Genomic DNA, 20,972 nt, shown 5'->3' on the forward strand with positions numbered 1-20,972 from the left:
TGGCGATGGTAATGCCGTTGAATGTCAAGGAGAGGTGGTTAGACTCTCTCTTGTTGGAGATGGTCATTGCCTGGCAATTGTCTGGCGCGAATTTTCCTTGCCACTTATGAGCCCAAGCCTGGATGTTGTCCAGGTCTTGCTGCAAACGGGCTCGGATTGCTTCATTATTTGATGGGATGCGAATGGAACTGAACACTGAGGAATCATCAGTGAACATCCACATTTCTGACCTTATGATGGAGGGAAGGTCATTGATGAAGCAACTGAAGATGCTTGGGGCTAGGACACTTCCCTGAGGAACTCCTGCAGCAATGCCCTGGGGCTGAGATGATTGGCCTCCAACAACAACTACCATCTTCCTTTGAGCTCGGTATGACTCCAGCCACTTGAGAGTTTCCCCCCTGATTCCCATTGACTTCAATTTTACGACGGCTCCTTGGTGCCACACTCGGTCAAATGCTGCCTTGATGTCAAGTGCAGTCACTCTCTCCTCACCTCAGTAATTCAGCTCATTTGTCCATGTTTGGACCAAGGCTGTAATGATGTCTGGAGTCGAGTGGTCCTGGCGGATCCCAAACTGAGCATCGGTGAGCAGGTTATTGGTGAGTAAGTGCCGCTTGATAGCACTGTCGACGACACCTTCCATCACTTTGTTTATGATTGAGAGTGGACTGATAGGGCGGTAATTGACCGGATTGGATTTGTCTTGCTTTTTGTGGACAGGACACACCTGTGCAATTTTCCACATTGTCGGGTGGATGCCAGTGTTGTAGCTGTACTGGAACAGCTTGGCTAGAGGCGCAGCTAGTTCTGCAACACCAGACTTCAGCACGACAGTCGGGATGTTGTCGGGGCCCATAGCCTTTGCTGTCGCCACTGCTCTCAGCCGTTTCTTGATATCACTTGGAGTGAATCGAATTGGCTGAAGACTGGCTTCTGTGATGGTGGAGATATCAGGAGGAGGCAGAGATGGATCATCTACTCGGCACTTCTGGCTGAAGATGGTTGCAAACGCTTCAGCCTTGTCTTTTGCACTCATGTGCTGGACTCCACCATCATTGAGGATGGGGATGTTCACAGAGCCTCCTCCTCCCGTTAGTTGTTTAATTGTCCACCACCATTCACGACTGGATGTGGCAGGACTGCAGAGCTTTGATCTGAGCCGTTGGTTGTGAACTCGCTTAGCTCTGTCTGTAGCATGTTGCTTCCGCTGTTTAGCATGCATGTCGTCCTGAGTTGTAGCTTCACCAGGTTGGCACCTCATTTTTAGGTACGCCTGGTGCTGCCCCTGGCATACTCTTCTACACCCTTCATTGAACTAGGATTGATCCCCTGGCTTGTTGGTAATGGTAGAGTGAGGAATATGCTGGGCCATGAGGTTACAAATTGTGCTGAAATACAATTCTGCTGCTGCCGCTGGCTCACATTGCCTCACGGATGCCCAGTTTTGAGCTGCTAGATCAAGAAGATAGATGAGGGCTGTGCAGTAGACGTGGTCTACATGGACTTTAGCAAAGCCTTTGACAAGGTACCGCATAGTCGGTTGTTAGATAAGGTTAGAACTCACGGGATCCAAGGTGAGGTAGCCAATTGGATACAAATTGGATTGACGGCAGAAGACAGAGGGTGGTTGTAGAGGGTTGTTATTCAAACTGGAGGCCTGTGTCCAGCGGTGTGCCTCAGGGATCGGTGCTGGGTCCGCTGTTATTTGTTATTTATATTAATGATTTGGATGAGAATTTAGGAGGCATGGTTAGTAAGTTTGCAGATGATACCAAGATTGGTGGCATTGTGGACAGTGAAGAAGGTTATCTCGGATTGCAACGGGATCTTGATAAATTGGGCCAGTGGGCCGATGAATGGCAGATGGAGTTAAATTTAGATAAATGTGAGGTGATGCATTTTGGTAGATCGAATCGGGCCAGGACCTACTCCGTTAATGGTAGGGCGTTGGGGAGAGTTAAAGAACAAAGAGATCTAGGAGTACAGGTTCATAGTTCCTTGAAAGTGGAGTCACAGGTGGATAGGGTGGTGAAGAAGGCATTCAGCATGCTTGGTTTCATTGGTCAGAACATTGAATACAGGAGTTGGGATGTCTTGTTGAAGTTGTACAAGACATTAGTTAGGCCACACTTGGAATACTGTGTACAGTTCTGGTCACCCTATTATAGAAAGGATATTGTTAAACTAGAAAGAGTGCAGAAAAGATTTACTAGGATGCTACCGGGACTTGATGGTTTGACTTATAGGGAGAGGTTGGATAGACGGAGACTTTTTTCCCTGGAGAGTAGGAGGTTTCGGGGTGATCTTATAGAAGTCTATAAAATAATGAGGGGCATAGATAAGGTCGATAGTCAAAATCTTTTCCCAAAGGTAGGGGAGTCTATAACGAGGGGGCATAGATTTAAGGTGAGAGGGGAGAGATACAAAAGGGTCCAGAGGGACAATTTTTTTCACTCAAAGGGTGGTGAGTGTCTGGAACGAGCTGCCAGAGGCAGTAGTAGAGGCGGGTACAATTTTGACTTTTAAAAAGCATTTGGACATTTACATGGATAAGATGGGTATAGAGGGATATGGGCCAAGTGCAGGCAATTGGGACTAGCTTAGTGTTATAAACTGGGCGACATGGACATGTTGGGCCGAAGGGGCTGTTTCCATGTTGTAAACTTCTGTGATTCTATGATGCTATGTTCTGAATCTATCCCATTTAGCACGTTGGTAGTGCCACACAACACGTTGAATGGTGTCCTCAGTGCGAACACGGGACTTCATCTCCACGAGGACGATGCGCTGGTCCCTCCGACCAATACTGTAATTGACAAATGCATTTGCGACAGGTAGATTGGTGAGGACGAGGTCAAGCAGGTTTTCCCTCGTGTTGGTTCGCTCACCACCTGCCGCAGGCCCAGTCTGCCAGCTATATCCTTCAGGACTCGGCCAGCTCGGTCAGTAGTGGCTCTACCGAGCCACTCTTGGTGATGGACATTGAATTCGCCCATCCAGAGTACATTTTGTGCCCTTGCTACCCTTAGTGCTTCCTCCAAGTGGTGCTCAACATGGAGGAGGACTGATTCATCAGCAGAGGGAGGACGGTAGGTGGTAATCAGCAGGAGGTTTCCTTGCCAATGTTTGACCTGATGCCATGAGATTTCATGGGTACCAGAGTCAATGTTGAGGACTCCCAGGGCCACTCCCTGCTTGGATTCCAGTTGAAGGAGCTGTCCACGACCGACTGTTGCCGAATGGCACACTCCAAGGTCCAGGAGTATGTTCTGAGGGACGCACTGAAGTGAGCTGCTGCCTACGTAAAGGTTCTTTGAGGAAAGGCGACCATGTAAGGACATGTCACTTTGTATGGTACAGAATGTATTAGAAGATCTGTACTGTGATTTGAATTGTAATAATGAGATCTTAGTGTGCACGATCTGTGTTGTATTGTTTTGAACGGTAATTGTGACATTTTTATTGACATGTGTGTATCATTAAATTTTATGAAATAAAGCATATTTTGAAATTTTAATAAAATCTTGTGGCACAAACAGACCAATCACTAAAAGTAGCGACGCAGGTTTACAAAAAGGCGAGTCAAACACTGGGGTTGAATTCTCGAGGGATAGAATTGATAAACAAAGAAGTTACGTTAAACTTGTGTGGAGCCTTGGTTCGGCCACACTTGGATTATTGTGCACAGTCTGGTCTCCATTTTATAGAAAGGGTATACAGGGATTGGAGAGGGTGCAGAAAAGATTCACAGGGATGATACCAGAACTGAGGGGATATCCTAATCAGGAAAGGCTGAACAGGCTGGGACTCTTTTCTTTTGAAAAGAGAAGGCTGAGGGGTGACCTGATAGAAGTCTTTAAGATAATGATAGAATTTGGTCGGGTAGATGAAGAGAAAATGCTTCCACTTGGGAGGGAGTATAAAATTAGAGTTCATAAATATAAGACTGTCACTAATAAATCCAATATGGAATTCAGGTAAAACTTCTTTACCGAATGAGTGGTAAGAATGGGCAATGCGCTACCACAAGGAGCAGTTGAGGGAAATAACGTAGATGTATTTAAGGGGAAGCTAGATAAGCACAAGAGGCATAATGGAATATCGCGTCCTGATAGGGTTAGATGGAGTAGGGAGGGAGGAGGCTCGTATGGGGCATACATGCTGGCATAAACAAGTTGGGCCGAATGGCCAGTTTCTGTGCTGTGGTTTTGAAGTAACTCGATGGAACTCAATGTACTATTTTGAGGGTGGTGGAAGAGCAGAGGGACCTGGGGGCGCATATTCACAAATCTTTGAAGGTGGCAGGTCAAGTTGATAAGTTGGTTAAGCAAGCGGATGGGATACATGGGTTTGTAAAGAGGGGCATTGAATACACAAATAGGGAAGTCATGTTAAACCTTTACAAAAGGCTGGTTAGGCCTCAGCTGGAGTATTGTGTACAGCACTGGGCACCACACTTTAAGAAGGATGTAAAGGCCTTGGAGAGGGCACCGACGAGATTTACCAGTGTGATACCAGGGATGAGGGACTTCAGTTATGTGGAGAGACTGGAGAAGCTGGGCTTGTTCTCCTTAGAGCAGAAAAGGTTAAGGGGAGATCAAAAAGAGGTAATCAAAATAATGAGGCGTTTTTATAGAGCAAATAGGGGTAATTAAATAATTGGATTGATAACCAGAGGTCATCGGTTTTCAATAATTGGCAAAACAACTTGAGGGGAAATAAGGAGAACATTTTTCACACGGAGTGTTGTTAAGCACTGCCTGAAAGGATGGTGTCTCTTTTAGAGGCTGTCTTCGTGTCAACATTCATATTTTCACTGGGAAACTGCAGGAACAGAGTGAAACGGGTCTGCTTGTGTCCCTGGTTTCAATGTATAATGTGGAGAAATCTATAAAATTTATAATTGAATCGGTAAAAGTGAACATGATCAATACAATTATATGAAAACTGTAAATGAAGCCGCTCATTGTTGGACCAGTCCTTTCTGAGCACAGCTTTTAACTTTATTCCTGAGAGAAGTCTCATTAAGACAAGGTTCTGAACTTTGAGAAGTTTGTGATATATCCACGTCATCATTTACATCGGAGTCAAAGCTGCTGATGTGGCCTGTTTGTTCAAATGACTGTAACTAATAGCAATGATCAGGGGTATAACCGTGTCAGTGGAGATTTACCCCCTGTATAAATCAGGGATCGCTGTAATGAATCCACACAGAGTGCCTGCCGGAGCTGCGGTTTCCAGGCCAACAGAAATCATTGCTTCTCGCAGAAATGGGATATTCAGTAATGTATCTGATAGAATGTATTTATTATCCAGTTCTCGCAGCCGTTGGAATCCCAGGTAACCCATTATCTCAGCTGTTCATGGTGTAAATCGATATTAAATCTGCTGCTGTACTTGATACTTTTTTTTTCTCCCATCATGTATTACACAGTGGACTGTTCTGTTCTCAGTCTCTGCTCTTTTGGTCTTGGAGCAGCTGCATTATATGCTTTACGATTTTGTTTATACAATTCTGGCATTGTTACTGGATTATTCTCTGTGCTGATTGTATTGGAATCAGGTGTCTGGGCTAAGAGCTGGTATCAGACCATCAGGAGTTGTTCACAGTTTCATGTTGCGGAACTAACCTGTCCTGGAATATTTTTTTCATTAACGTGTTTTTAGTGATTGATAATGAGACAGCTCACGGTCTCAGTGTTACAAGGAGGCAGCGCAATGCCTTCCCTCCACAATAATATGGTTCAGTTTAACTGGGATTTCAATGTATTTATTGTTTATCACTATTCTGAAAGTTTATTTAATTGTGTGTGTATCTGACGCCGCTTCAGATGTCTGCCCATTGAACTGAGTTTGCTGCTGATACTTTTACACCTCATTCTCTGCTTCACTGTCGATGAATTCACTGTAAAATGCAATGTTTTGATGTTATGTTGTATCAGTTTGCACTTTATCTGTTGGAATCATGAGCCCTTCCATTTATCTGTAGATTTTTAGCAGCAGCGGTGATGTTGGTGTTTTGTTAATTGAACAATGCCGCCATCTAACGCTGTACTTTGTAATTACAGGAGAAGGAATTTCAATTGTTGTGAGGTGTGTCTGGGAGAGGGATTCGATTCTGTTCACTCCATGCATTGCGGATGAAGTGAACAGTGTAGGTGAACAGGTGGAGAACGGGATGATCTGTAGAAACATTAAACTGTTCACAGAGGGTTCACCATTTAACAAACTTACACCAAGAATAGGATCGTTGGAACGCTGGGCTGGTGAGGAGAAAGCAGGCGCGGGATGTTAGGATTTACTCGGATGTGAAAAGGGTCATTGAGAAAGAGAGTAGAGAGAGTGCGGAGAGATAGAGAGGTGCGAAAGAGAACGTGACTGAGAAGGAAAACGAAAGAGAGGGGGAGAAGGAACGTGAGAAAGGGAGAGAGAGAGGCACACAGAGAATGAGAGAGAGATAGAGAGCAGCAGTGTTGTGAATAATTCATCGGAATAAACTGCTGAAACTTCCAGTGCAATTATGTAAAGGAAATGTCACTTGAAGGTGTTATTAGGATGTTGTCAGATTGTGAGAGTTTTATTGTGCTCGCTCCGGATGTGGTTATCGCTATCAGGTCCTCAGTCTGTTTACGTGAATGTTCAATTTACTTGAATTTAATTGAAATGCATTCAAAGAATAAAATCAGTGATTTCTTGATCGCATTGAATTATTAGGATACTCTATTCTAGAAGCTATGTGTCAGCTTAATTCATTAAAGAACGAAGCTAATTCAATTAATGCATTTTGATTGAGTTTTCATCAAATGTGCAAAGTCAATTTATTGAAACATTATGTAATGAACGAAATATTCCCTGACAACAATAACCACAGAAATCAATGGTTGAATTTATTGTTTGGATTGTGTGAGTGGGACCTATAAAATAGATTTCCTCTCACACTCTGCTGCAGTCTCTCCCTGTGAATCCCACCCTCTCCACCCACTGCATTGAATCCTCTGTCTCCTCATCCGTTACTTCTGTTTATCCCCTTTCCCAAACCATCTGCTCCTCACTCCCCTCCACCTCGTCCATGTCCTTTTCCTCGTATCCCTCCCTCTCTCTCACTGGCTCGGCCTCCAGCTGCCTCTTCCAATCCGATTCAAAGCCTCAAAAACACCGCCGCGGATCTCGGTCTTTCCCGTTTTGTGCCAGCCCCTGTCGGCTCTCTTCAACCACAGCAACAAACCCAACAGCAGCTCTTCCTGTCCCCTCACCTTTCCGGCCCTCGCTCACTTTCCCGTCCCTCTGGAGCCAAATCCGAATTTTGCCCGTTGGATTCCCGCACATTTCAGCCCCTTCTCCCTTCCCCACTGGCACTTCCCCCTCACTCGGCCCTTCCAGTCGATCCGGTGATCATTTTATTCACGTTCTGTATCAATTTCCCAATGCATGATTGAAAATTGTGTCTAAAAACTTTTTTTTGCCCAAAAGCGCTGCCCAGGTCAGTGAATCAGTTTCCACCGTTTGATGCAGCAAAAAAGCTGGAAATTTCACCCCAGATCCTCTCAAACTGCTGCTTTGGCTCTAGGTCTGATCAGTAATTTCTCTCCTTCCGTTTCTCTTTCTTACAGTTAACTTGGTGGCGATTGTGATCCTGTCCCGAGGAAAGTGCGGACTCTCCAAATGTATCACTCGCTACCTGGTGGGAATGGCGGCGGCCGATCTCCTGGTCGTTATCACTGATGTCATAATGTGGCGCATTGTTGAGATTTATTTCCCAGTTTCATTCTTGACCATTACCCCCGTGTGTCGTCTCATTCTCACCCTGAGTTTTGCGGCCATATCGACCTCTGTCTGGTTCACAGTCGCTTTCACCTTTGATCGATTTGTGGCCATTTGTTGTCAGAAGCTGAAAACAAAATATTGCACCGAGAAAACGGCGGCTGTTGTTATCGGGGTGGTGAGTGCGCTGAGCTGTTTGCTAAACATTCCCTTCTACTTTGCATTTGACCCTGAATATATAATGGACAATGTACCCCGGGGTTGTGCCTGGAAATCGACCCTTTTCACTTCACCCGCATGGGCAGCGTTTGACTTGTTTAATCTTGTGTTTATGCCTTGTCTTCCATTCATTCTGATTTTACTGTTCAATGTTCTCACCGCCAGGCACATTTTAGCGGCCAGTAGAGTCCGCAGGGGACTCCGGGGCCGCAGCAATGGAGAGAATCACAAGGATCCAGAGATGGAGAACCGAAGGAAATCCATCATTTTACTCTTCAGTATATCAGGCAGTTTTATATTGTTATGAAGCACACTCGTTTTTTATTTTATCTCTCCGCATATAACAAACGCCCAGTACTATACGGTCAGTGACATTGAGTCAACCGGATTCATGCTTCAACTTCTCAGTTCCTGCACCAACACGTGTATTTATGCTGTGACCCAGACTAAATTCAGAGAGGAGCTGAAGAACGGGATGAAATACCCACTGAATCTAATTGTTACATTAGTTAAATCATAGAAACGTCTGAAGACTTTCCATCCGAAATTAAATAAAAAGTCAATTAGAGTCAATTAGAGTTTCACGTTTGGCGGTGGCCTAAGACGGGCGGTAGCGGATCGGGCGCCCGTTATTCACCGCGCCTGATTTTACTATCTATTGACATCAATGAGTTCACTAAAGTAACTGATATCAATCGAATACTTTAAATAAATTTGGAAAAAAGCAGACAGGAATTATATTTTACCCGACAAATGTGGTGTTGTGAAATGATACAAGATGTGATTCTGACAAGAAATTATTTGCTGTTATCAGTCTGGAAATAATATGATTTCAATATTAAATGTTTAATCCTGAAATGAATAAAATCAAATCCTCCTTTTCGATTGATGATTATTTCCCATCATACAGACTGCCCGGTGGGATGGACTGAGGGTGAGCTGTCAGGGTCAGACAGCGTCCTGTTCATTGGGACATTTGTTTTGACCAGAACAGAATAATAATGGACCAACACCCGGACCGTTACTGACTGGTAAAATATTAATGTAATTTCAAACTCCAGTGGGGAGTTCCGGAGATCGTTTCCTCTCTGAGCTGCTGTTCAGCAATGTTTACTCACTGCAGGGAGTTTAATGGGACATGAGGCTGGGCCTGGTTACACAGATCTATAAGGAAACCTCATGATACATTTCTGAGACGATCAGGGGCCGGGAGATTTCTCACGGCCTCAGCAGGCGAAGGGAAAGCTCTCCGGCTCATCCTTACTCCAAAAAATATAAGTTAAAAATAAACTTCTCAGTGTTCTGGATCACTCAATGCCCATCGATAGGGCGGCTCCTCCTCCCATTCGTCACCAAATTTAAATACTGTCCCGTGTACGTCATAATACCCTGATTTACATATTACACGTGGTCTGACCCGGAAACAGGTGGGTGTTGCTCCGGCCGCTCTTCTCAGGACCCGACCCACGGTGGTGGAGGCAGGAACTCCAACGTTAAAGGGGCGGTAAGTGACCTGACACCATTTACTCGCCTCTACCACCCCATTTCCGCCAGGCGGGGAGAGTTAAAATCGGCCACACTTTTCCTGACCTACGCCCTAGTATTAATCTTCGAAGCCCACAAGCTGGTCCATTGTCTCAAACTGCACCGGTTCACAACACGTGGAGGGAAATTTTCACCATCGCTGGGGGCTGAACTGGTGGAGCGGATCACCCGCCCCTTATAGAACCGGCCCGATTTTAATTTCTGCTCCGTCAGTTTACCGCCCAAGCAGTGAAGGTGAAATTACCCCCCATGCCTCTGACCCCAAGGTTCGACAGGTGTGTGAAAGACATCAGACAGTGTTCGCCAAACACTAACATGAATGTGGGCGAAAATATCGGTGTATTCAGGTAAAAGGTGATAACCCCCCTCCACGGAGACTGCTCTCGGACCTGACGGTATCCACCCCATCGTATTAAAGGAAACAGTTGGGGAAATTAGAGATGCATTAGTTATAATTTCCCAAAGCTCTCTGGACTCAGGAATTGTGCCTTTGGATATAAATGTTGAAAATGTCACTCCGTTATTTAAAAAAGGAGGGAGGGAGAAACCAGGACAATACAGACCTGTCATTTTAACGTCGGTTGTGGGGAACTTACTGAAATCTATCATGAGACACAAATTGAGCTGGTCAAAGAGAGTCAACTTGGATTTGTGAAGGGTAGGTCATGTCTGACTAATTTAGCTGGATTTGTTGAGGAAACCAACAAGGTGGACAGGGGAGTGTCTATGGATGTTGTCTATGTGGACTTCCAGAAGGCATTTGATAAGGTTCAGCACAAGAGATTAATAGAATAAATAAAATGCACACAATTGAAAGTGACCTTGTGACATGGGTTGTAATTGATTGGGAGGTCGGAGAAGAGAGTAGGGATAAAGGGAAAGTTCTTTGATTGGTGGGATATGACAAGTGGTGTTCCCAGGGATCTGTACTGGGGCCTCAGCTTTTCACCATATTTATCAATAAATTGGATGAAGGAATAGAGAGTTCTAGATCCAAGTTTCCAGATGACACAAAGTTATGAGGCACAGTAAGTGGTGTAGATGGGAGTAGGAAGTTACAAAGGGACTGTTTAAGTGAATGGACAAACTGCGGCAGATGGAGTTCAATGTGAGGAAGAGTGAGATCATTCAATTTGGATGCAAAAAGGAAACATTGGAGTATTTTCTTAAAGTGAGAGATTGGGAACGGTGGAGGAGCAAAGGGATTTGGGTGTCCATGTACACAAATCACTAAAGGCGAGTGCACAGATACAAAAAGCAATCACAGATTAATGGCCTTTATCTCCAGGGCTGGAATACAAAGGGAAGGAAGTGATGCTTCAGTTCTACAGAGTCTTGGTCAGAGCCCCTCTGGAGTACTGATCCTCACCAAGGATATATTGGCCTTGGAGGGGGGACAGTGCAGATTCACCAGAATGATACTCGGGCTGGATAAACTTGGTTTCCATTCACTTGAGTTTAGAAGGTTGAGGGGTGATCTGATCCAGGGATTTAAAATTATAAAGGGGCTCGATAGGGTCGAAATAGAAACTATTTTCTCCAGTGGGGGAATCCAGAACAAGAGGACATAAACTTAAATTTAGAGCTAGGGCGTCTCGGATTGAAATTAGGAAGCTCTTTTTCACACAAGTGTAGTGGAAATCTGCTCAGGCTGATTGAAGTGGACCCTGTGATATAATACAATTTTCTGTCCTGTCAGACTTGGACATCTTGTAGATCCATCTTTTGAAAAGGTGAAGGAACTCAGGATTCCACACACTTCATCATAAGTCCTCAAACTAGAAAGAGTGCAGAAAAGATTTACGAGGATGCTACCGGGACTTGATGGTTTGACTTATAGGGAGAGGTTGGATAGACTGAGACTGTTTTCCCTGGAGAGTAGGAGGTTTAGGGGTGATCTTACAGAAGTCTATAAAATAATGAGGGGCATAGATAAGGTAGATAGTCAAAATCTATTCCCAAAGGTAGGGGAGTCTATAACGAGGGCGCATAGATTTAAGGTGAGAGGGGAGAGATACAAAAGGGTCCAGAGGGGCAATTTTTTCACTCAAAGGGTGGTGAGTGTCTGGAACGAGCTGCCAGAGGCAGTAGTAGAGGCGGGTACAAATTCGTCTTTTAAAAAGCATTTGGACAGTTACATGGGTAAGATGGGTATAGAGGGATATGTGCCAAGTGCAGGCATCTGGGACTAGCTTAGTGGTATAAACTGGGCGACATGGACATGTTGGGCCGAAGGGCCTGTTTCCATGTTGTAAACTTCTATGATTCTTATCATCAAGATATGAAGGACTAGAAACACTTTGTTTGAAAGAAAGCTGATTCATTTCACACTTGTACAGAATACTAAACTCCAGCCCAGGTAAAGGGATTATTAACATCAAAAACAACCCCCAACTGTCAGAATGAACACGGTTCAGTCCTGGATGTGATTAACAGCAGCAATAACAGCAGAATCCAACTCCTGGAATCACATGTGAACTCGCTGGTGACTCAGCAGGTGGGATGATTGAGTGAAACTCTTCCCACACACGGAGCAGGTGAACGGCCTCTCCCCAGTGTGGACCCGTTGGTGTGTCAGCAGATCACTTTTACTTTTAAAGCTCTTCTCACAGACAGAACATTTAAAAAGTCTCTTATCAGTGTGAACAAGTTGATGTTCAATGAGGTGGGATGACTGAGTGAATCCGCTCCCACACACGGAGCAGGTGAACGGCCTCTCCCCAGTGTGAGTGCGTTGGTGTGTCAGCAGATCACTTTTTCTTTTAAAGCTCTTCTCACAGACAGAACATTTAAAAAGTCTCTTATCAGTGTGAACAAGTTGATGTTCAATGAGGTGGGATGACTGAGTGAATCCCTTCCCACAAACGGAGCAGGTGAACGGCCTCTCCCCAGTGTGTCTGCGTCGATGAGTTTCCAGCCGGGATGAGTAACTGAATCCCCTCCCACAGTCCCCACATTTCCCCAGTTTCTCCATGTTGCGGGTGTCCTCATGTCTCTCCACGTTGGAGATCAGTGGAAGTCTCGTCTGCACAGAGAACACGTGTCTCGTTTCTCCCCACTGTGAATGGTATGATGTTTCTTCAGGCTATGTAACTGGTGAAAGCTTTTCCCACAGTCAGTGTACTGGAACACTCTCAATCGGGTGTGTGTGTCTCGCTGCTATTCCAATTACAGTGATGTTTGAAATCTTTTCCCACAGATAGAACAGATCAACATTTGTCCGACATTTTAAGGCCGATAATCTTCAGGTGCTGGTGAATGGAGTCAGATCTTGACGTGATGTTTGGTTTGAGTTTCTCGTCTGCAAATCCGCCCCTTCTAATACCCTGTAAAAGGAGATAACAAAAGTCCTCACTGTGAATACAGGATAGAAATTCAGAACAGGCAATTCTAGTTTCAATAGAACATTCTTCCCGCTCATTCCCCCAAACTGTAAATCCCCGTCCCACACACTCACCCTCCTCCCTCTGCTGAAACCCAAACCCATCGCACCACCTCCAACATTTTTCCTTCTATTTAAGTTTTCTCTCTCTCCTGAAGATCCCGACTGTGACTGGGTTCAGTTCTACACTCAGTGGTTCCCCTCCCTCTCCTCCCCTGAAGGTGCTGACTCTGACTGGGTTCAGTTCTACACTCACTGGTTCCCCTCCCTCTCCTCCCCTGAAGTTGCTGACTCTGGTTGGATTCAGTTCTACACTCACTGATTCCCCTCTCCTCTCCTGAATATGCTGACTCTGGCTGTGTGTATATGCTCTGCCCCTCATTTCCACACAATGTCCCTCCCCATAGCTGCCTGTATGCCGTCCATCTGTGATATCTCCCAATTTTGGCGACAGACTCTCCCTGACCAGTCACCATTTCTCCTTCATTTAAAGATTTTCCTTGACCTATCACAATTTCTCCTTCATTTTCAGACACTCCCTGATCAAACACAATTTCTCCTACATTTATAGACGCTCCCTGACACTTCAGCATTTCTCCTTCATTTGCAAACTCTCCCTGACCCGTCAGCATGTCCCTTCATTAATAGACACTCCCTGACCCATCACTTTTTGTCCTTCAGATATCGACACGACCTGACCTGTCAACAATTCTCCTGCATTTACAGACACTCCCGGACCAATCACCGTTCATCCTTCATTTACAGACTCTCCCTGACAGTCAACATTTCGCCATCATTTACAGACACTCCCTGACCAATCACCGTTCCTCCTTCATTTACCGACTCTCCGTGACAGTCACCATTTCGCCATCATTTACAGACACTCCCGGACCAATCACCGTTCCTCCTTCATTTACAGACACCCCCTGACCAATCACCATTCCTCCTTCATTTACAGACACCCCCTGACCAATCACCATTTCGCCTTCATTTGCAGACACCCCCTGACCAATCACCATTTCTCCTTCATTTACAGACACCCCCTGACCAATCACCATTCCTCCTTCATTTACAGACACCCCCTGACCAATCACCATTCCTGCTTCATTTACAGACACTCCCGGACCAATCACCATTCCTGCTTCATTTACAGACACTCCAGGACCAATCACCATTCCTCCTTCATTTACAGACACCCCCTGACCAGTCACCATTTCGCCTTCATTTACAGACACCCCCTGACCAGTCACCATTTCTCCTTCATTTACAGACACCCCCTGACCAGTCACCATTTCGCCTTCATTTACAGACACTCCCGGACCAATCACCATTCCTCCTTCATTTACAGACTCTCCCTGACCAGTCACCATTTCGCCTTCATTTACAGACACTCCCTGACCAATCACCATTCCTCCTTCATTTACAGACTCTCCCTGACCAGTCACCATTTCGCCTTCATTTACAGACACTCCCTGACCAATCACCATTCCTCCTTCATTTACAGACACCCCCTGACCAGTCACCATTTCGCCTTCATTTTCAGACATTCTCTGATCAAACACAATTTCTCCTACATTTATAGACGCTCTCTGACCCTTCAGATTTCTCCTTCATTTACAAACTCTCCCTGACCCGTCAGCATTTCCCTTCATTAATAGACGCTCCCTGACCCATCACTGTTTCTCCTTCAGATATGGACACGACCTGACCTGTCAACAATTCTCCTTCATTTACAGACACTCCCGGACCAGTCAACATTCCTCCTCCATTTACAGACACCCCCTGACCAGTCACGATTTCTCCATCATTTGCAGACTCTGCCTCCTGTCACCATTTCTCCCTCCTTTATGGACACTCCGTAACCCGTCACCATTTCGCCTTCATTTTTAGACACTCCCTGACCTGTCACCATGTCTTCTCCCATTTATAATATTCCCTTACCAGAAACCATTTCACCTTCATTCATGGACAATCCCTGACCTGTCACCATTTCTCTTTCATTTATAGATATTCCCTGACCCTTCACCGTTTTTCCTTCATGTATAGACACTCCCTTACCAGACACCATGTTTCCTTCATTTGCAGACACTCACGAACCAAACAATTTTACCTGGCACTTTACATGATTGTGGGGTTTATTCTGTATCTGTCAGTCTCTGATACTGTACAAAAGTTTGGTGTTTATTCTGTATTTTTCAGTCTCTGGTACTGTGTATGAGTGTGGGGTTTATTCTGTGCCTGTCTGTCTCTGGTACTGTGTGTGAGTGTGGGGTTTATTCTGTGCCTGTATTTCTCTGGTACTGTGTGTGAGTGTTGGATTCATTCTGTATCTGTCTGTCTCTGGTACTGTGTGTGAGTGTGGGGTTTATTCTGTATCTGTCAGTCTCTGGTACTGTGTGTGAGTGTAGGTTTTATTCTGTATCTGTCTGTCTCTGGTACTGTGTGTGAGTGCAGCTTTCATTCTGTATCTGTCTGTCTCTGGTACTGTGTGTGAGTGTGGGGTTTATTCTGTATTTATCAGTCTCTGGTACTGTATATGAGTGTGGGGTTTATTCTGTCTATGTCTGTCTCTGGTACTGTGTGTCAGTGTGGGATTTATTCTGCATCCATCTATCTCCGATACTATCGATGTGTTTGTTGTTTATTTTGTATTTATCTGTCTCTGGTACAGTATATGAGGTTGGGCTTTATTCTGTATCTGTCAGTCTCTGGTACTGTGTGTGAGTATAAGATTCATTCTGTATAAGTCAGTCTCTGATACTGTACATGAGTGTGAGGTTTATTCTGTATCTGTCAGTCTCTGGAACTGTGTGTCAGTGTGGGGTTTATTCTGTAATTGTGTGTCTCTGATACTGTAGATGTGTTTGGGGTTTATTCTGTATCTGTCTGTCTCCGATACTGTGAATCCCAAATTCACACATTCCGTATCTGTCAGTCTCTGGTACTGTATATGAGTGTGGGGTTTATTCTGTATCTGTCAGTCTCTGGTGCTGCATATGAGTGGGGGGTATATACTGTATCTGTTTGTCTCTGGTGCTGCATATGAGTGTGGGGTTTATTCTCTATCTGTCAGTCTCTGGTGCTGCATATGAGTGGGGGTTATATACTGTATCTGTCAGTCTCTGGTGCTGTGTGTGAGTGTGGGGTTTATTCTCCATCTGTCAGTCTCTGGTGCTGCATATGAGTGTGGGGTTTATTCTGTATCTGTCAGTCTCTGGTACTGTGTGTGAGTGTGGGATTCATTCTGTGCCTATCAGTCTCTGGTGCTGTGTGTGAGTGTGGGGTTTATTCTGTTTCTGTCAGTCTCAGATACTGTACATGAGTGTGGGGTTTATTCTGCATCTGTCAGTCTCTGGTACTGTGAGAGTGTGGGATTCATTCTGTGCCTGTCAGTCTGTGGTACTGTACCTGTGTGGGGTTTATTCTGTGTCTGTCAGTCTCACTGTACATGAGTTTGGAGTTTTTCAGTATCTGTCTGTCTCTGATACTGGAAATGAGTGTGTTTTTTGTTCTGTGTCTCTCTGTCTCTGGTACTGTTTGAATGTGGGGTCTATTCAGTATATGTCAGTCTCTGGTACTGTGTATGAATTTGGGATTCATTCTGTATCTGTCTGTCTCTGTCAGTCTCTGGTGCTGTATGTGAATGTGGGGTTTATTCAGTATATGTCAGTCTCTGGTACCTTGTGTGAATTTGGGATTCATTCTGTATCTGTCAGTCTCTGGTACTGTATGTGAATTTGGGATTCATTCTGTATCTGTCTGTCTCTGGTACTGCAAATGAGTATGGGGTTTATTCTTTATTTGTCTGTTTCTGGTACTGTATATGAATGAGGGTTATTCTGTATCTGTCAGTCTCTGGTACTGTGTGTGATTGTGGGATTCATTCTGTGCCTGTCAGTCTGTGGTACTATACGTGTGTGGGGTTTATTCTGTATCGGTCTGTAACGGGTACTGTATGCGAATGTCAGGTTTATTCTGCTTCTGTCTGTCTCTGGTGCTGTATATAAGTGTGGGGTTTATTCTTTACCTGTCTGTATCTGGTACTGTACATGAGTATGGGGTTTATTCTGTATCTGTCTGTCTCTGGTACTGTATGTGAGTGTGGGATTCATTCTGTTTCTGTCTGTCTCTGGTGCTGCATGCAAATGTGGGGTTCATTCTGTATCTGTCAGTCTCTGATACTGTATATGAGTTTAGGATACATTCTGTATCTGTCAGTCTCAGCTAATTTATCTCAGTCTGGGTTTCATTCTATAATTCAGTCTATGAGACAATGTGCAAGTCTGGATTCATTCTGTATTCTTATTTCAGTTTATATTATTGTATATGAAACTATATCTTTAATACTTTAAAGGCTATGCAGTTTTTTATCAAGTGTTTAATTTGTAAATATTGATATACTTTTGGATTTTCTTTAATCAAACAATGTGTGTGAGTTTTGGAGTAGTATTACATCTTCATCTCTGAACTCTGTTGTGAATGATAATGTACCTTTCAATCTGTCCATGGTGAAATTATTTAACTGGTATATAATGTGTAGCTCAGTCTATAATAATGGAATTAATTCTGTATCTCAGTCTGACACTGTGAGATTTTTGGACTGCAATGTAATATATAGCTCAGCCTGCACTAATAGAATTGATAATGTATCTATCAGTCTGTTACTGTATGAGATTTTTGGACTGGTGTGTAACATGTGGCTCAGTACATGCGAATGGAATTGATGTTGTATCTTTGAGTCTGATAAGGTCTGACAGTGTTGGACTGCTATATAATGTTTGGCTCAGTCTGCACTAATGAAATTGATACATTATCTTTCAATCTGACACTAAGATTTTTGGACTGGCATGTTATGTGTAACTCAGTCTGCAGTGATTTGACTTAGTGATTCATTCTGATTCTGTCAGCCTGTGGTGCTTTGTGTGAGTGTGGGATTCATTCTATATATGTCAGTCCCTTGTACTGTATCTGAATGAGGTTCATTCTATTCCTGTCAGTGTCTGGTGCTGTATGTGAGTGAGACATTCATTCCATTTCCATCAATCTCTGATACTGTATATGAGTGATATATATACTGTATCTGTCAGTCTGTGCTACAGTGTGTGAGTGTGGGATTCGTTCTGTATCTGTCAGTCAGTGGTACATTGTGTGAGTGAGGGATTCATTCTGTATGTCAGTCTCTGGCACTGGATCTGAGTATGAGATTCATTCTTTATCTGTATCTAATTTGTATCTCAGTTTACAGCATGGCGTTCAAACCTGTATCTTTAATACATAAATGTATAACTAATTTTTCCCAGTGTTTAAGTGGTAGATAATTATATACTTTAAAATGTGATGCTGTAGGTTATAATCAGAGAATCACTGCACTTTTTGGCTACGATTAAATCTGCATCAATGTGAACACAATTGTGATTTAGTGTATCTTCCAAACTGATATGGTGACATTTTTGAACTTATATACAATGTGCAGCTCAGTCTGCATCAATGGAATACTGTATATTTCAGTCTGAATCTGTATTGGTCTTTTGTATTGGTGTTTAATATGTAGCTCAGTCTGCACTAATGGAATTGGTACTGTATCGTTCAATCTGACACTGAGATTTGTGGACTGGTCCCTAATTTGTAACTCAGCCTGCACTAATGTAGGTGACTGAGAGATTCATTTTGTATCTCTCAGTCCGTGATACTGTGTGGGATTCATTGTGTATCTTGTCAGTAGTGTGTTTGAGTTTGCGATTCATTCGATATATGCAGTCTCTGATGCTGTGTGAGTGTGGGATTCATACTTTATCTGCCAGTTTCTGGTACATTATGAGAGTGTGGGATTCATTCTCTGTCAACTGTGGTACCATACATGAGTGCGAGATTTATTCTGTATCTGTCTGTAATTATTTTCTCAGATTACATTACGGTGTTCAATACTGTAGCTTTAATATCTTCATGTTTAAATAGTTTTTCTCATTTTATTGATAAATATGGATAAACTTTAGGATTTCGTGCTGGAGGTTTTTAATCAGATAATTTGTGTGCTTTTTGGACTACTATTAAATCAATTTTTTTGTGTACTATTGTGAATGATAATATATATTACAAACTGATAGTGATTTTTAAATTGGTGTATAATGTGTAGCTCAGTCTGTTCTATTGTAATCGATACTGTGTCTTTCAGTCTAATATTGAGAGAGATTTTTGGGCTGGAATGTAATGTGTATCTCAGTGTGCACTAATAGACTTGATACTGTATCTTTACATCTCATACTATGAGTGTATTATAAACCGGTTTCTAATTTGTTTCTCAGGTTACACTGTCACAGCATTTCTCAGTCTGATACTCTACATGAGTTTTGGACTTGTCTGCAATTTGTATCTCATGACACATTAATCGAATGGATGCTGCATGTATTACACTCACATGTGTGAGTTGTGGGGTGGTATTCAATTGGAATCTCAGGGTACATTATTGGGATTCATTCTGTGCCTTTCAATCGGGTACCATGTGTGATTTCGATCTGGTATTTAATGTTGCCCTATTGTGAGATTGACACAGTGCCTTTCAATCTGAGAGTGTGATTTTGGACTGGGATTTTTGTATTTCCCTGTCAGTGGGACTGAGTTTGGGAGAAATGGAACAGTATCGACTTCACCTGCTCTGTTTGATGGTTGGATTGAAAATGTGTCTCTGGAATTTAAGATCACTGTGGGACTGACTACTTCTGCTGTCTGAGACTGTGAAACTGATGACCTGTCTGTCACTCCGTGCTCTGTGTGTGTGATAATATACTTACTGTGTGTGAGAAGGAGCTGGCTGCACTGTTCCTTGTGCCTCGGGTGGAGGAAACATCAAATTCATTCTGGATCCTTCAAGGATTTGCCTGTAGAAAGAAATTTATCTCTTGTTACTCAGGAACAGGTGAGGTAGAAAATACAAAAGTGATCAGTTTAATATCTCTGTTAATGATCATTTTGAATATCCACAAATGAAAACCAGTGATACAAACAGTGTCAATGTTTGACTCCACTGCAGTACTGCAGCACTCAGCTTCTGCACACCCGGTGTGTTGGACGATTTTACAACAATTTAGTGACATCCAGCCACAACCCAACCCCTGCACTGATCCGTGAATGGGACTACCCGATGGGGCAGGGACCTTTGTACAGGTCAGGTTTCTCAACTCCTCTCCCATGGGACTAGCCGTTCACCCCAAACCAAACAACCGCTGTTTAAAATGTGTCCTTCACACTTCTCACCTGGTGCCTGTAACAGATGCTCTTTGTATAACTCCCCACATCCTGACTGTTCACTGTCCAGTAACAGGGTGAGACTGGAACTAAACCAGGAACATTCACTACTGGTTTGGGGAGAGAAAGCAGCAATGATTTTAAATAGCAGGTTCTTCCCATTCTATCTCCCTTACCCTGGACACACCCTGAACACACACAGTCCGAGAATGACCTCTCCCTTCCCCCGCTCACTCCATGTTCCGGGACCAGTTTCTGATCCACTCCGCCTCTTACAAAGAGCCCCCGGACTCCCCCTGACCTTCCCCCGGACTCAATGCCGATCTCTGAGCCCATCTGCGGACACGGTCCCGAAGCGATGAGCTGCTGTAACGAGGCTGCTCTTTGCTCCCTTCCCCCGGGGGCCGTGATCTCTCCATTCCCGGCTGTTTTAAACCATCTTCTTCCGCTCACTGAGGGAATGGCGCCCACAGGCCGAGCTGGGGGAGGGGAGCGCGCATGCGCTCTTCTGCTCACCAACAATCAGCGCTGGAGGCGGGGCTGAGTCGCGCATGCGCAGATTTCTGGTTTAATTCCCAATACAAAAATCGATGGAAACTTTCCCCAATTGGAATTTTTCCGAGTCTGAGCAAAGGAAGTGGGTCTGGGGGAAAGGTCAGAGGGAATGGGGTCCACAGGCAGTGCAGGAACAGGCACCAGAATGGAAAACAGATGGGATTCCACCAGTGCCTGACGCTGGAATCCAGACTGACTTTACAATCTCTGCTGTTTCTCTCGGTATCTTTTGATGGAAAAGAGTCTTTCAGAGATAAAGTGGGCG

General features: G+C 44.1%; 1 long non-coding RNA gene across 1 annotated transcript; it reads right to left on the reverse strand.

The window, feature by feature from the left end:
- Window positions 1-11,827: 11,827 nt before the first annotated feature.
- On the reverse strand, window positions 11,828-20,635 carry LOC137318416 (uncharacterized). The gene is made up of 3 exons (XR_010961877.1): window positions 20,329-20,635; window positions 19,699-19,785; window positions 11,828-12,854 (listed from the first exon to the last, which is right to left on the reverse strand). It is a non-coding gene; the product is annotated as an uncharacterized lncRNA (long non-coding RNA).
- Window positions 20,636-20,972: the final 337 nt, after the last annotated feature.

The sequence above is a fragment of the Heptranchias perlo genome, unplaced genomic scaffold, assembly GCF_035084215.1.
Source record: "Heptranchias perlo isolate sHepPer1 unplaced genomic scaffold, sHepPer1.hap1 HAP1_SCAFFOLD_70, whole genome shotgun sequence".
NCBI classification, from domain to species: Eukaryota; Metazoa; Chordata; class Chondrichthyes; order Hexanchiformes; family Hexanchidae; genus Heptranchias; species Heptranchias perlo.